The 16308-nt window shown below is 41.6% G+C and overlaps 1 protein-coding gene across 3 annotated transcripts in view; it reads left to right on the top strand.

The window, feature by feature from the left end:
- The first annotated feature begins 1955 nt into the window (after window positions 1-1955).
- Window positions 1956-16308, top strand: part of LOC132865876 (histone-lysine N-methyltransferase PRDM9-like) — a 51317-nt gene continuing 36964 nt past the window's right edge. Inside the window, exon 1 of one of the 3 annotated variants that reach the window (XM_060898387.1) lies at window positions 1956-2299. The gene's annotated coding sequence lies outside the window, so the exon portion shown is untranslated. Of the gene's footprint in view, window positions 2300-14163; window positions 14209-16308 lie in introns of those variants that run through there. The other 2 variants (XM_060898388.1, XM_060898389.1) reach the window with 2 other exon arrangements.

Raw genomic sequence — 16308 nt, 5'->3', positions numbered from 1 at the left:
TTGGCCTCCATGCGCAGCTTTCTTGCTAGCTGACTAGCCCCCTCAAGTTCAAGTTCAGTCACTCAAATAAACGAAATTTCTGGAACTAAGATAACAAACTTGACAACACTATATTTACACTTTATTTACAATGAAAATATATACAAACTAAAAAAGCTGGTAGAAACAGTATGTAATGAATGAAATCGAAATGTAAGCTGATCTCTTACAATACACCACAGCACTTGCGAATCCGCATGGGACTGAACTGAAATTCACCGCTGCCTGTCTATAGTTGAAACGAGATGTCAATCAAAGAAAATATCCGGCCGCTTTCACCAATCGCCAGTCTCCTCGCGGAAACTGCCATATCCCTCCCATGTGAGGCTCGGAGTCCGTAGGCGGGCATTTTCGCAGTATTTGTCCAGTAACCGTCTTGCATTTTGAGATTGAAAAGCGCAGAGCTCCCAAATGCCATTGAAGTCCACTGAGGCTGCGCTGCATCGCGCTGTCACGAGGGGGAAAAACTCACGCACACATTAAAGTTATAAGGGCATTTTTAGAGGAGGCTGAGCCTCCCTCGTTGTCTTAGAGCAATCGCCCGTGCTACTATTGAATATAAATTTATACCATAAACTCTTCAGCTCAATCCCACATAACGATTTATTTTGTTTATTTTTTAAACCTTATTAATTATATAAAAATGGCGGACATATCTCTATCTGCAATACTTTATTTATTTACGCTTAAATCCGCGCCAGCTATCCCCGGAAAACGGGGATGTCAGATCACCTTACTTCATGTTCTTCAGAGGAGTATTTTCTATTATTCCACTCACCTTATGCTACGCACTGCAAACCAGCCCCAGAGAATTTTAGCCTCTGTTAGCAAAAACCAGCACAGACATGTTCAGAACAACCAAATGGGTCCAGGCATGTAATATTACACTCTTTAAAGCGACATTTTAATTGTTAATAGTAGAAGTGCGTTCAGGTTAGGTTGGGATAGGTGCAGGCCCGTCGCCATGGGCAGGCCTTAGGGGGCCGTGCCCGCCCTGAGACTCATGTGGGCCCGCCCTGCTGGAACCCAGAGCAGAGACTTTTTTTCATAGGAGACAGGTCACTGAAGAAATCTCATCTCATTATCTCTAGCCGCTTTATCCTTCTACAGGGTCGCAGGCAAGCTGGAGCCTATCCCAGCTGACTATGGGCGAAAGGCGGGGTACACCCTGGACAAGTCGCCAGGTCATCACAGGGCTGACACATAGACACAGACAACCATTCACACTCACATTCACACCTACGGTCAATTTAGAGTCACCAGTTAACCTAACCTGCATGTCTTTGGACTGTGGGGGAAACTGGAGCACCCGGAGGAAACCCACGCGGACACGGGGAGAACATGCAAACTCCACACAGAAAGGCCCTCGCCAGCCCCAGGGCTCGAACCCAGGACCTTCTTGCTGTGAGGCAACAGCGCTAACCACTACACCACCGTGCCGCCTACAGCTTCTTCTTCTTTGTTTTTTTTTTCCCTCAAAAAAAAAACGTAAACTACAAGTCAAAGTTTTTCAGTATAACAATAATAAAGAAAAATGTGCTCAATTTAAAATGTATTGAAACTATTCGAAATCGGCTGATCGGTTCATTCATTATTATCCGTGAGTACAGAAACACTATAATAATTTCTGGATCACTGCTATAAACGTGGACTAATATTTCTTGGGAACCAATGGGTTAATGGAATGGAATGAACCAACCGACCAATCGCATTTTTTCTTCAAATGGTATCTGGGTAAATCAGCAGCTGTCTCAGCCAATCACATTTTATTGCTAGACGGGATCATATCACGACATCTTCCGGTAGATACCCGAAATCAGCTTTGTGCGTTGTGAGGCCAGCGGAGCAAAAAAAAAAACTTTTAATATGCTGAGCAATGTTTGATACATTTTGGAAAGTTGTTTTGGTTGCTTTATACGTTTCTTAGAATATTTAACTCGTCACGTCTGTGCTGCTCTCCTGGGTTGCTAGAAACAGTTGTGTTGCCCTGGCTTGGCGTATAAAATGTGTGCCCCCCCCAAAGCAATTCAAGGCCCGTCCGTGTCTGGCGCCGGGTCTGGATAGGTGTCTTCCACCCTGAAACGCCACATGGTGGCGGTAACGCGTCCAGTAGCCGCATCTCCAACCGACAGAAAACATTGGAGAAGAAAAAGCCGTCACTCGCCTGAACAGCTTTAGCCCCTCGATTTATACAAATAAAAGCACGTTATTGTGTCTGGCTTTGACGATTTAAAACCTTGTTCTGCTTTAAAACCCTGAGGTAAGTTAAACTGAAGGATGCGTGGTCGAATCCCAAATACATCACCACTTCACTGTTTAAGTGAACTACGTTCAATATGAACTAATGCCATATACACTATGTAGTGCACGATTTATCCACTCAGGAGAGGTTTGTAGTTCGGCTAACCTGCTTATTTGTATCTTGAAAATATTTAAATAATCTTCACTTAAAGTTAATTTCCATTACGGTTTTTTTTCCCCTCTAAATTGCGACTTCCTCGTAATTCAAACTTTATTTCTCGGAATTCCGACTTCATTTATCACAGGCTTCCCCTCCGTATTTATTTTAGCCAGTTAAGTAGCGTCACCCCGTCTGTAGTAGGTTAACCAGAAAACTTTAAGCATTGAAAATGAAAATGGATTAAATCATAGCAGACTATTTAAGGTACGGTTTCCCGAACCGGGAGATCTTGTTACTGGAAGAATCGTATGGTGTTGAGCTCTAAGCCCCTGATCCCTGGAGAGAGAGAACTCTGTCTAACAGTTAGCTCTGGCAGCAACGAAACCTGTTACTTTAACTCAAAGCTAAAGGCCCAACTCGCTCTGGTTTTAACCTTAAAGTTGTGCCCAGAAGTGATTTGTATCTCCACCGCTTTGATGCTTCTTTCAGGATGTTGGTCTGCTCACTGTTCTTCATCCGCCATGTTGCCTTCTGTTTACAAACTAAGTTACACTAATAAGACGTGTAGATTGTTCACTGAGGGTCGATTCGTGTCATAACTTAGTTATGAATGCTTTAGCTTAGTTCATGTGGAGAGGAAAGATTGGAAAGCATTGTTATTACCTCTGCTAAGGAGGTTGTGTATTCGATGCAGTTTTTTTTTTTTTGTCCAACAAATTAACTTTATTTGTATAATGCTTTTAACCCTTTGATGCGAAACATATGCACACCCCTTCTAATGCACAACATGGGTCAAAAATGACCCGCATTCATCTCATCTCATTATCTCTAGCCGCTTTATCCTTCTACAGGGTCGCAGGCAAGCTGGAGCCTATCCCAGCTGACTACGGGCGAAAGGCGGGGTACACCCTGGACAAGTCGCCAGGTCATCACAGGGCCGACACATATGCCGCTTTTCCACTACAAACGCGGCTGAGCCGTGCCGTGCTGAGTCAGGCTGAGCGGGGCTGTTGGAGTTGCATTTCGACTACAACCGCGCTGAACTGTGCTGGCTGGAAGTGGGTGGACACATTGGGTGGAGTTAGCGAAAGTGGGTGGACGTCAGGTGATGTCGTTAAGCAGCGCAAACAGTGACATCAGCGATCTTTTAAGCGGTAGTCTCACGACCCGAATAGTAAACAATAAACATGGAGGACATGGAGTCGTTAGTGTTGCTGGTCTTGGTGCTGTGGCTTGTTGTCACCGACAACGCCAACAGATACTGGCAAGAGCGTATAGATGAGGCGAGGCGCATAAGGCTTCAGAAATTCTCGTAATTCGTAATTCTTCTTCTTCCAGGTTTACGGTGTTTACAGATCCCAGCGCGCTCGCGGGGCGTGTGTGGGCATGTGAGGACACTCCTCCTCACCAATCAGTGCACAGGGGAGTGTCTGCTCACGCCCCCAGCCTCACTCGGCACAGTTTGGCTCGCTTCAGCCCCACTCCAAAACGGTGCGAGTTTTAGGGGCTAAGCAGGGCTGAAGCGAGCTGAGTCGTGCTGGTTTTTGGTAGTCGAAACGCGAGCCGTGTCAGGCTGAAGTGAGCTGAAGCGAGCTGAAAAAGGGTAGTGGAAAAGGGCCAATAGACACAGACAACCATTCACACTCACATTCACACCTACGGTCAATTTAGAGTCACCAGTCAACCTAACCTGCATGTCTTTGGACTGTGGGGGAAACCGGAGCACCCGGAGGAAACCCACGCGGACACGGGGAGAACATGCAAACTCCGCACAGAAAGGCCCTCGCCGGCCCCGGGGCTCAAACCCAGGACCTTCTTGCTGTGAGGCAACAGCGCTAACCACTACACCACCGTGCCGCCCACCTGCATTCATTTTCCAGGTTATTTCATGCTGACTGAGTTTTTCTTTGCTCTATCTTTTGAAATCAATTTATGTTATGATTGAATATTCCAAGTATTCTTTAAATATCTTGTTTTTAATTACCACAAATAATTAATTTAATTTTTTCTTTCCTACTTTATGAACAAAAATACTTTTTATATTACTACACATGGGTCATCCAAGTGTGGTTTAAAATTAAATGTCTTAATACTATAATAATAATTTGTTTCAAGTAATTACTTTAGCAGTGAATGGGGCCAGTTATTTATTTATTAACTATGTAGTTAGCTAAGCCAACTACAATAAAATTAGCTAACTAAAGTAGAATATGTCAACAGCTCGGTAGCTAATAGTAATTACTTGTAACTTTCTGACAAGTAATCTACTCACTCTCAAGGTAACCTAAACATAATCAATTTTTTTCTAAGGTAATGTTAGAACAATTGAAAAACATTACTTACATGTATTAGATGGGCAAAGGGCGCCGTGCTGAGCTGTGAAATGTCTGACACAAGCACAATTCACAGTTCCCACCAAACGCTGTAGTAAATGCATGCGGGTCGGTTCTGACCCATGCGTGTAAACTTGATGTAAAATTACAAAAGCTGTGCTTGTTCATAACTTCTCATCTCATTATCTCTAGCTGCTTTATCCTTCTACAGGGTCGCAGGCGAGCTGGAGCCTATCCCAGCTGACTACGGGCGAAAGGCGGGGTACACCCTGGACAAGTCGCCAGGTCATCACAGGGCTGACACATAGACACAGACAACCATTCACATTCACACCTACGGTCAATTTAGAGTCACCAGTTAACCTAACCTGCATGTCTTTGGACTGTGGGGGAAACTGGAGCACCCGGAGGAAACCCACGCGGACAACATGCAAACTCCACACAGAAGGGCCCTCGCCGGCCACGGGGCTCGAACCTGGACCTTCTTATTGTGAGGCGACAGCGCTAACCACTACACCACCGTGCCGCCCTGTTCATAACTTAAGAAAGGAAAAATAAAAATGATGATTTGTGCTAAACAAAAACAAGATATTTACTGCATATTTGGAAAAGTAAATGACAAAATGAATTTATTTCAAAAGTATATCATAGAAACACTCAGCCATACATGAAATAACCTGGAAAATGAATGCAGGTCGTTTTTGACCCATGTTGTGCATTAGAAGGGTAGTGATACAAAAAGGGTTTTTATTCAAAAAGTAAGAAAGGAAAAAATAAAATAAGGATGCATGATGATCAAAAACAAGTTAATTGAGGAATACCTTGAATACTGAATGATGGAATTAATTTATTGCAAAGATATAGAAGATAAAAACTCAGCCGGGTCACTTTTGACCCATGTTTTGCATCAAAGGGTTAACAATAGGCATTGTCACAAACCAGCTTTACAGAAAGGTAGAGATTTTAAATATATGAATTAATAAATGTATCCCTAATGAGCGAGCCTGAGGTGACAATGGCAAGGAAAATCTCCTGTGAGATGTCATGAGGAAGAAACCTCAAAAGGGAACCCGTCCTTATTTGCGTGATGATATTGCATGATTATAAATAACTCACTTCTATAAGTGTGTCCTATATGGTCAAAAAATGCAATTGTTTGACCAGGAAATTCATTAGATTTTTAACATCAAGTCTATTCTGTTGAAGTTGTCAGCTGTTTATTGATGGAGACTTGAATGCAAAACTGTTCATGACAACTGCAGTCCTAAAGCATGTAGAGCGATGGCTACAATTATCAACAGTCCATAATTAGCAACACCTTTTCAGATTTCCCAATAATTTTTTTAAACATAGGTGTTTCAGTTACAACAGTTATTATTGGTTAATTAATCAACCAGAAGACCACCCCCCCCACCCCCCCGAGCTGAAGCATGGTGGAAAGATCATGTACGTTATTACTTATCAAATTCACTGCTGTTTTATGATATCCTTATCGAAACCTACTTTGTTTCTTACTCTTTCATTTGACAGTCAACATTCTGTATTTAAATGCATGTTTGAGACATCAAGTGATGTTTCGATAAAAGTGATCACTTTCACTGGTGTCCATCATTATCGACACCTGCGGCATTACGACTGTTATAGATCAATCTTTCTGTAACATTGTTGAAGTGGATGAAGTATATATATATATATATATATATATAATATAATATATATATATATATATATATAAAATTCATTCCCCCGATTCATAACGAATGCTTATAGAGTATTTGGAATCAATCCATCCATTATCTGTAGTCACTTATCCTGTACAGTGTCTCAGGCAAGCTGGCGCCTATGGCAAGTCCCAGCTGACTATGGGCAAGAGGCGGGGTGCACCCTGGACAAGTCACCAGATCATTGCGGGGCTAACACATACAGACAAACACCATCCACACTCACGTTCACATCTACGGTTAATTTAGAGCCACCAATTAGTCTAACCTGCATGTCTTTGGATTGTGAGGGAAACCAGAGCACCCAGAGGACACCCACACAGACACGGGGAGAACATGCAAACTCCACACAGAAAGGCCCTCGTCGGCCGCTAGGCTCAAACCCAGGACCTTTTTGCTGTGAGGCGACAGTGCTAACCACAACACCACCGTGCCGCTATTTGGAATCCTATTGCAATAAATAGAATTAGACCAGAATTAAATTCCTAGCATAAAAAATTACATGCTTAAAACGTACAGATTTTTCTATTCCATTTAGAAAATATTTTTGCAGTTTGTTGTAAATATCTACCACATATAGTATATCCAAATATATATACTTCATCCACTTCAACAATGTTACAGAAAGATTGATCTATAACAGTCGTAATGCCGCAGGTGTCGATAATGATGGACACCAGTGAAAGTGATCACTTTTATCGAAACATCACTTGATGTCTCAAACATGCATTTAAATACAGAATGTTGACTGTCAAATGAAAGAGTAAGAAACAAAGTAGGTTTCGATAAGGATATCATAAAACAGCAGTGAATTTGATAAGTAATAACGTACATGATCTTTCCACCATGCTTCAGCTCGGGGGGGTGGGGGGGTGGTCTTCTGGTTGATTAATTAACCAATAATAACTGTTGTAACTGAAACACCTATGTTTAAAAAAATTATTGGGAAATCTGAAAAGGTGTTGCTAATTATGGACTGTTGATAATTGTAGCCATCGCTCTACATGCTTTAGGACTGCAGTTGTCATGAACAGTTTTGCATTCAAGTCTCCATCAATAAACAGCTGACAACTTCAACAGAATAGACTTGATGTTAAAAATCTAATGAATTTCCTGGTCAAACAATTGCATTTTTTGACCATATAGGACACACTTATAGAAGTGAGTTATTTATAATCATGCAATATGTCATCACGCAAATAAGGACGGGTTCCCTTTTGAGGTTTCTTCCTCATGACATCTCACGGGAGTTTTTCCTTGCCATTGTCACCTCAGGCTCGCTCATTAGGGATACATTTATTAATTCATATATTTAAAATCTCTACCTTTCTGTAAAGCTGGTTTGTGACAATGCCTATTGTTAAAAGCATTATACAAATAAAGTTAATTTGTTGGACAAAAAAAAAAACTGCATCGAATACACAACCTCCTTGGCAGAGGTAATAACAATGCTTTCCAATCTTTCCTCTCCGCATGAACTAATCTAAAGCGTTCATAACAAATTGAAGAGGTGTCACTGGGGAGGTTTTGGGCATTTGTGTCAATTGACATGGAATGACCCTGAACAAAATTTATAAATAATCTTCTGGGTGTCTGTGTGCAAAGGTGTCAATACTTGTGGAATGGTGTCACGTGATCTGATGCGCTAAGTAATTGGGAATCAACTAGGGATGGCGAAAACTAAAAAAAATCTTAACCGACCACCTAGTCTTATTAGCCGGTTAAAGTCGGTTAACCTATGAGTTTAAACAGGGATGCAAACGGCGCGCCTTTTGGCGGATGCTGCCTTTTTCTCGGCTGAATCGTGCAGATCTAATTTTTTTTTTTTGGGGGGGGGGGCATTGGAGTGTCTGAATAATTTCATCAGAGTAAATTCTGTATTAAAATTACTAAATAAGCAAATGCCATTACAGTCCATGAAACATAGGAAGTATAAGTATGAGAAGAAAACAGTAAATCAGAAAGCTGCGCACATGTGCGCAGCTTTCTGATTTACTGTTTTCTTCTCATACTTATACTTCCTATGTTTCATGGACTGTAACGGCATTTGCTTATTTAGTAATTTTAATACAGAATTTACTCTGATGAAATTATTCAGACACTCCAACGCCCCCCCTAAAAAAAAATCGGATCTGCACAATTCAGCCGTGAAAAAGGCGTCATCCGCCAAAAGGCGCACCATTTGCATCCCTGTTTAAAATTCTAGAATTGGAATTATTAGAATCTATTCTAAATCTAACCGCGAGCATCCGCACATTCAGTCCCAGTCGCTGCCCTCCACTCACATTACTTTTCTACAGCGCGAAACATTTAGTCAAACGCAGCACTGATGTCGAGGGGTTTGTATTGGAGTGGAGGACAAATGGCTCCAGCTTAGAGACAGTTTCAGTTGGCCATGATGGCGTTGAAAATAAAGTCAAGTACATAACATTCAGTGATGGGAATAACGGCGTTAAAATAAAGGCTGTTATAACGCCGGGTAATCCAATTAATTAGCTACAATCGTTATAACGCCGTTACCAATATCAACACGTCATTACTGCATGGTATTGAAGTTGCTCTGAAGCCGTCACCGACTTGGCTCACAGACATAAAAGCTGCGTTTGTCACTCCCCCTCCAGTCCTGTCTTCAACTGGGGCAGGAGGGCAGGACATGACTGAATGGGTGTTTCTGATTTGTCAGCTGTCGTCCTTACACCGCATGGCATGCCCCAAGCGTTTACAACACAGAATTCCAGGTTCTCCGCTCCAAAATCGGCAGCTTCAAAACGATATATTTTTTTTTTAACCAACAACCAAAAAAAAATTAACCGGTTGACGTTGATTCGGTCAAATGGTCATCGGTTAACATCCCTAGAATCAACTCTTTTTTTTGTTTTTAGTGGAAGTTTGAGTGTTCATGCACAATTTACGTATTGAAAGTCTTTTCTACTTTGCAATGGCCAAAAGATTAAGGTGTCGATAATTGTAGCCGCCGCTCTATACCTAGACTGTTCATATGGGGCCATCCTCCCCAGGAGAAAAGTGATGAGAACTCCGGCCAGAAGTAGGGCATCAGGATGGATCAAGCAGGTCCAAAGAAGAGGAGAGGTCAGCATCATTGGTATCTCAGGAGTGATATGTAACTCAACAGAGAGAGTGTGAGAAATGCAGATTGTTAGGTTTGCCCATTGTCACCTAATGGTTAAGAAAAGTGTACATTGTGTTCCGAGTGCAAGCAGGAACTCGGGCAAGACCAACTATAACAGCATAACTAAAAGGGAGAGCCCGAAAGTAACACAGACATGTGGAAGCCCTGGGACATAAAGCAGCCAGCCACTACACCGTCAACAAACCTGAGTGATGGGGCGACAGCATCCATACATCTCAGTTTACCAAAAAACACTATGCCTGAGGACCCTCCAGATCTGCTCTTTTACCTAATAAAAAAAAACTATTAACAAAAGGCTTGACTAAAAAGAGATGTTTTCAACCAAGACTTAAACACTGAGACTGTGTCTGTCTGAGTCCCGAACACTACTTGGAAGGCTGTTCTATAACTGTGGGGCTTTGTAAGAAAAAGGTCTGCCCCCTGATGTAACCTTAATTTCATGAGGTACCAACAGATAGCCTGCACTTTTCGATCAAAGTAGGCGTGGTGGGGTCATAAAGGACCAGAATTTCACTTGGGTACTGTGGTGCAAGACCACTCAGTGCTTTAAAGGTCAACAATAATATTATTTTATAATCGATGCAAAATTTGATTAGGAGCCACTACAATGTGAATAAGATGGGGGTGATATCTTCTAGTTCTAGTAAGGACTCTTGCTGCTGTATTTTGAACTAATTGGAGCTTGCTTATGCACTTATTGGAACGTCCAGACAGGAAGGCATAACAATAATCCAACCTTGAGATAACAAAAGCATGAACTAGTTTTTCTGCATCATGTAGTGACATTTCTTATCTTAGCAATATTTGTGAGATGAGAAGAAAGCTAACTAGGTAATGTTATGAGTCTCGATACGAGTTTCAAACCAAAGACTGGAGTCAATGATCACACTGAGGTCTTTCACTGTCACATGTGAAGAAACAGAAAGGCCATCCAGAGTTACTGTGTAATCAGAAAATCTACTTCTTCCTGCATGTGGTCCTAGTATAAGTACTTCTGTCTTGTCAGAGTTAAGTCGAAGGAAGTTAATAAGCATCCAGTTTCTAATGTCCTTTACGCATTCCTCAATTTTATTAAGCTGTTGTCTCTCATCTGGCTTTGCGGAAACATACAACTGTGTGTCATCAGCATAACAATGGAAGCTAATATCATGCTTACAAATATTACCCAGAGGTCACATGTATAAAGTAAAAAAAATAAGCAGTGGGTCTAAGACGGAACCTTGTGGAACACTGAACTTTACCTCAGTATGCATAGAAAAATCACCATTTACATCAACAAACTGACAGCAGTCAGTTAAACAAGACCTGAGCCAGGAGAGGGCCGTTCCTTTAATTCCCCCAACATTTTCTAGTCTATCCAGGAGAATGGAATGATCAATGGCGTCAAAGACTGCACTAAGGTCAAGCAGGGAGACACAGCCCTGATCAGATGCCAACCGTAGGTCATTTACTACTTTAACCAGTGCTGTCTCTGTGCTGTGATGAGGTCTAAATCCTGACTGATACATTTCATGAATGTTATTCCGATGTAGATATGAGCATAAATGCTATGCAACAGCATTTTCTAGAATCTTGGAAATAAAGGGGAGGTTTGATATTGGCTTATAGTTGGTTAGCTGACAGGGGTCAAAGTCAGGATTTTTAATCAAGGGTCTGACAACTGCTAGTTTAAAGGATACATAGCCACTGCTAAAAGAATAATTGTTTATTTTTGGAAGAGGTTTTATTGCTTCTGGTGTTATCTGTTTGAAGAATCATGTAGGTCAGGGATCTACAAGATGAAGATTTTGATGAGGAAATAAGTGAAATTAGTTTGAACTATCTAAGGGGAGTAAAACATCAATCACTGCTCTTATGTAGTTATATTGTTCTCAACACGGATACTTATCAAATTGTCTAGCTTGATATTTTTGCCTGGTGTGCATGTGTCTGTGGCGGTCTTATTTCTAGTTCATTTTGTAAAAGTATTACGGTGGTGCTTGAAAGTTTGTGAACCCTTTATAATTTTTTTTTATATTTCTGCATAAATATGACCGAAAACAACATCAGATTTTCACACAAGTCCTAAAAGTAAAGATAAAGAGAGCCCAGTGAAACAATGAGACAAAAATATTATACTTGGTCATTTATTTATTGAGGAAAATGATCCAATATTGCATATCTGTGAGTGGCAAAGGTCTATGAACCTCTAGGATTCGCAGTTAATTTGAAGGTGAAATTAGAGTCAGGTGTTTTCAATCAATGGAATGACAATCAGGTGTGAGTGGGCACCCTGTTTTATTTAAAGGAACAGTCCACCGTACTTCCATAATGAAATATGTTCTTCTCTGAATTGAGACGAGCTGATCCGTACCTCTCCGAGCTTTGTGCGACCTCCCAGTCACTCAGACGCGCTGTTACTCCTGTTAGCAATGTAGCTAGGCTCAGCATGGCCAATGGTATTTTTTGGGGCTGTAGTTAGATGCGACCAAACTCTTCCACGTTTTTCCTTCACTCCTGAGTGAAGGTATCAATGCGCTGTCGAAGCGTGCAGAAGGTGTTAGTACGCCTGTCATTATAGTGCGGACGTTCCATAACATAGAAAATCGCCACGTTTCAATTTGTGTAACTGAACTTTGTTTCATGTCACTGGTCATATAAACCTATGTAAACAGGAAAAACGTGGAAGAGTTTGGTTGCATCTAACTACAGCCCCAAAAAATACCATTGGCCATGCTGAGCCTAGCTACATTGCTAACAGGAGTAACAGCGCGTCTGACTGACTGGGAGGTCGCACAAAGCTCGGAGAGGTACGGATCAGCTCGTCTCAATTCAGAGAAGAACATATTTCATTATGAAAGTACGGTGGACTGTTCCTTTAAAGAACAGGGATCTATCAAAGTCTGATCTTCACAACACGTCTACCGTTCTTTGGTAGAACGACTTGTGTGCTTAGGGTCGTTGTCTTGCTGCATGACCCACCTTCTCTTGAGATTCAGTTCATGGACAGATGTCCTGACATTTTCCTTTAGAAATAGCTGGTATAAATCAGAATTCATTGTTCCATCAATGATGGCAAGCTGTCCTGGCCCAGATGCAGCAAAACAGGCCCAAACCATGATACTACCACCACCATATTTCACAGATGGGATGAGGTTCTTATGCTGGAATGCAGTGTTTTCCTTTCTCCAAACATAACGCTTCTCATTTAAACCAAAAAAAATCTATTTTGGACTCATCCATCCACAAAACATTTTTCCAATAGCCTTCTGGCTTGTCCACATGATCTTTAGCAAACTGCAGATGAGCAGCAATGTTCTTTTTGGAGAGCAGTGGCTTTCTCCTTGCAACCCTGCCATGCACACCATTGTTGTTCAGTGTTCTCCTGATGGTGGACACATTAACATTAGCCAATGTGAGAGAGGCCTTCAGTTGCTTAGACGATACTATGGGGTCCTTTGTGACCTCACCGACTATTACACGCCTTGCCCTTGGAATGATCTTTGTTGGTCGACCACTCCTGGGGAGGGTAACAATGGTCTTGAATTTCCTCCATTATCACAATCTGTCTGACCACAGTTTGGTGAAGTCCAAACTCTTTAGAGAAGGTTTTCTAACCTTTTCCAGCCTGATGAGCATCAACAACGCTTTTTCTGAGGTCTTCAGAAATCTCCTTTGTTTGTGCCATGATACACTTCCACAAACGTGTCGTGAAGGTCAGACTTTGATAGATCCCTGTTCTTTAAATAAAACAGGGTGCCCATTCACACCTGATTGTCATCCCATTGATTGAAAACACCTGACTCTAATTTCACCTTCAAATTAAATGCCAATCCTAGAGGTTCGCATACTTTTGTCACTCACAGATATGTAATATTGGATCACTTTCCTCAATAAATAAATGACCAAGTATAACATTTTTGTCTCATTTGTTTAACCGGTTTCGCTTTATCTACTTTTAGTATTTGTGTGAAAATCTGATGATGTTTTAGGTCATATTTTCTATATTTCTGCATAAAATCTAAAATTTCACAAACTTTCAAGCACCACTGTAAGAAAGAATCTAGGATTATTTTTATCTTCTTTTGGAGTAGAGAGAAACATTGATCAAGCAGCTTGTCTGTATAGTTCAAGAGACTCTCTTTCCATGCTTATTGGGATACTATCAACTTTTACATAATTTTCTAATTTTATGTTTTAAGGTGTGTGTGTGTGTGTGTGTGTGTGTGTGATCGTTTTACCAGGGTGCTAGTATTTTTTTTCTCTTGAATTATTTTCTTTGAAGTGGAGCTACATTATCTAAAGTATGGACCATTTTCACGTGATGTCACGACAAATGCGGCTGCCATTTTGGACGTGTACTACCAGTAGTTTACCACAGCCAACATTGAGGAACGGCAGCAAAGAAAGTGTTTATTTTCAGCAAGACTTCCATCATGCCACTATATTGTTGTGCACCTGGATGTAGTAACCATCAACAAACAAGGCAAGGGTTATCATTTTATCGGATCCCGGTAGATGCTGACCGACGGAGAAGATGGATAGCGGCATACCAGCGCTTGTGTAGTGACCACTTTGTTGGAGGTAAGACGAATAAAATTAGCCAGAAAAGGCATTACATTGGTGTTAACATTCTGTGGCGGCGAGTGTGTAACCAAATAGGCTAAAATAACCCATTGTAACCTCTTTGTTCTTCTGTAGTAGCTATTAGTTAGCGTTGTGTTCCTTTGCTGTTGGTAGACTGTAGGACAGATCAGAGGCAGTGTCCTACAAACAGCGCTTAATTTGAGGGGGAGCAAGCCGGAGCGCGCTCCGGAACCTCGGGCGTTGGCTCCGGCAGCTATTTACACTGGATCCGGTGATCCGACACCTCTTTTGACTATGTAACAAAAAAAAAATAATAATAATAATTAAATTAAAAAATGCAAGTTTATTTAGTGTTAATGTCTGATTTTGATATCTGTCTTGTTGGTGATTTCTCTCATGAAACGACATCCACAAAATATCTGCAGATGAACTTAATTGGGGGCCAAGCAGCGAAGCTGCGAAGGCACCCATAGTGTTTCTACTGTTTCTTATTATTATTCAACGTTCTTCCGCCTCTGCAAGTCTATGGCAGCCCATAGAACCGTCTGGTAAAAAGTTGTGAAATTTTGCACACTGATTCTAGACAGTGTCAACATTCCTCTCAGCAAATTTCAGGCCTCTCCTTTAAAACCTCTAGCGCCACCAGCAGGTCAAAGTTGCAGGTACATTTCTGCTTGTAACTTTTGAACTGTTGGTCCGATTTTCAAAAACTTGGTATCGCTGGAATCCTTGGGCCAAGACGAATCCAACGGACCCCATGACGTCATTTTCCGCCCATATAGTTTTCCCGCCATTTTGAATTTTGTCAAAATCAGTTAAAACGCATCAACTCCCTCAATTTTTGACCAATTTTTCCCAGACTTGGTTGATAGCATAAGTGGACAAAGCCGCACAAAAGTTATGCTCAGTGTTTTGAATTTCAGAAGCGTTTGGCCGTGGCAGCCAATCAAATTTGGCTGCGCAGATGCGAAACAGGAAGTGTGCTCATATCTCTGCCCCCCTTTGGAATATCTTAACGAAACTTGGTGGCATGATGCCCCACCCCTCCACAAACGCCCACAAAAAATTTGGAATAACTTTGCCGCTAGGGGGCGCTATAACTAGGAAAAATTACTTTTGGCTCATATCTCATGATGCGTTTTGGGGAGAAACAAAATTCCACTATCTCTGGAATCCTTGGGTCAAGACAAATCCATCGCACCCTATGACGTCGTGTTCTGAGTTGAGGATTTTCCGCCATTTTGAATTTTGTTAAAATCAATGAAATTCTATGGCAAGCCATAGAACCGTCTGACGAGAGGTTGTGAAATTTGGCACACTGATTCTAGGCTGCCTCAAGGTTCTTCTCAGCAAATTTCAGCTCACCACCTCAAACTCTCTAGCACCACCAACAGGTCAAAGTTGGAAGTAAATTTCTGCTTGTTACTTTTGAACCGTACGTCCGATCGTCAAAATCTTAGTATCTCTGGAGTCCTTCGGTCAAATCGAATCCAAATCGTCCTATCTCGTCATATTCCACCAGGTAGATTTTCCGCCATTTTGAATTTTGTGAAAATCAATTAAAATGCTTCAACTCCCTCAATTTTTGACCAATTTTTCCCAGACTTGGTTGATAGCATATGTGGACCAAGCCGCACAAAAATTATGCTCGGTGTTTTGAATTTCATAAGCGTTTGGCCGTGGCAGCCAATCAAATTTGGCTGCGCAGACGCAAAACAGGAAGTGTGCTCATATCTCACCTGCCCTTTGGCTTATCTTAACGAAACTTGGTGGCATGATGCCACACCCCTCCAAAAATGCCCACAAAACAATTGGAACAAATTGGCCGCTAGGTGGCGCTATAACTAGGAAAAATGAGTTTTGGCTCATATCTCATGATGTTTTTTGGGTAGAAACAAAATTCCACTATCGCTGGAATCCATGGGTCAAGCCGAATCCATCGGATCCTATGACGTCATATTCTGCCTTGCGGATTTTCCGCCGTTTTGAATTATGTTAAAATCAATGAAATTCTAAGGCAACCCATAGAACCGTCTGACGAGAGGTTGTGAAATTTGGCACACTGATTCTAGGCTCCCTCAAGGTTCTGGTCAGCAA

The sequence above is a fragment of the Neoarius graeffei genome, chromosome 18 (genome assembly GCF_027579695.1).
Source record: "Neoarius graeffei isolate fNeoGra1 chromosome 18, fNeoGra1.pri, whole genome shotgun sequence".
Taxonomy (NCBI): domain Eukaryota; kingdom Metazoa; phylum Chordata; class Actinopteri; order Siluriformes; family Ariidae; genus Neoarius; species Neoarius graeffei.
This window is presented reverse-complemented; position numbering and strand designations above follow the sequence as displayed.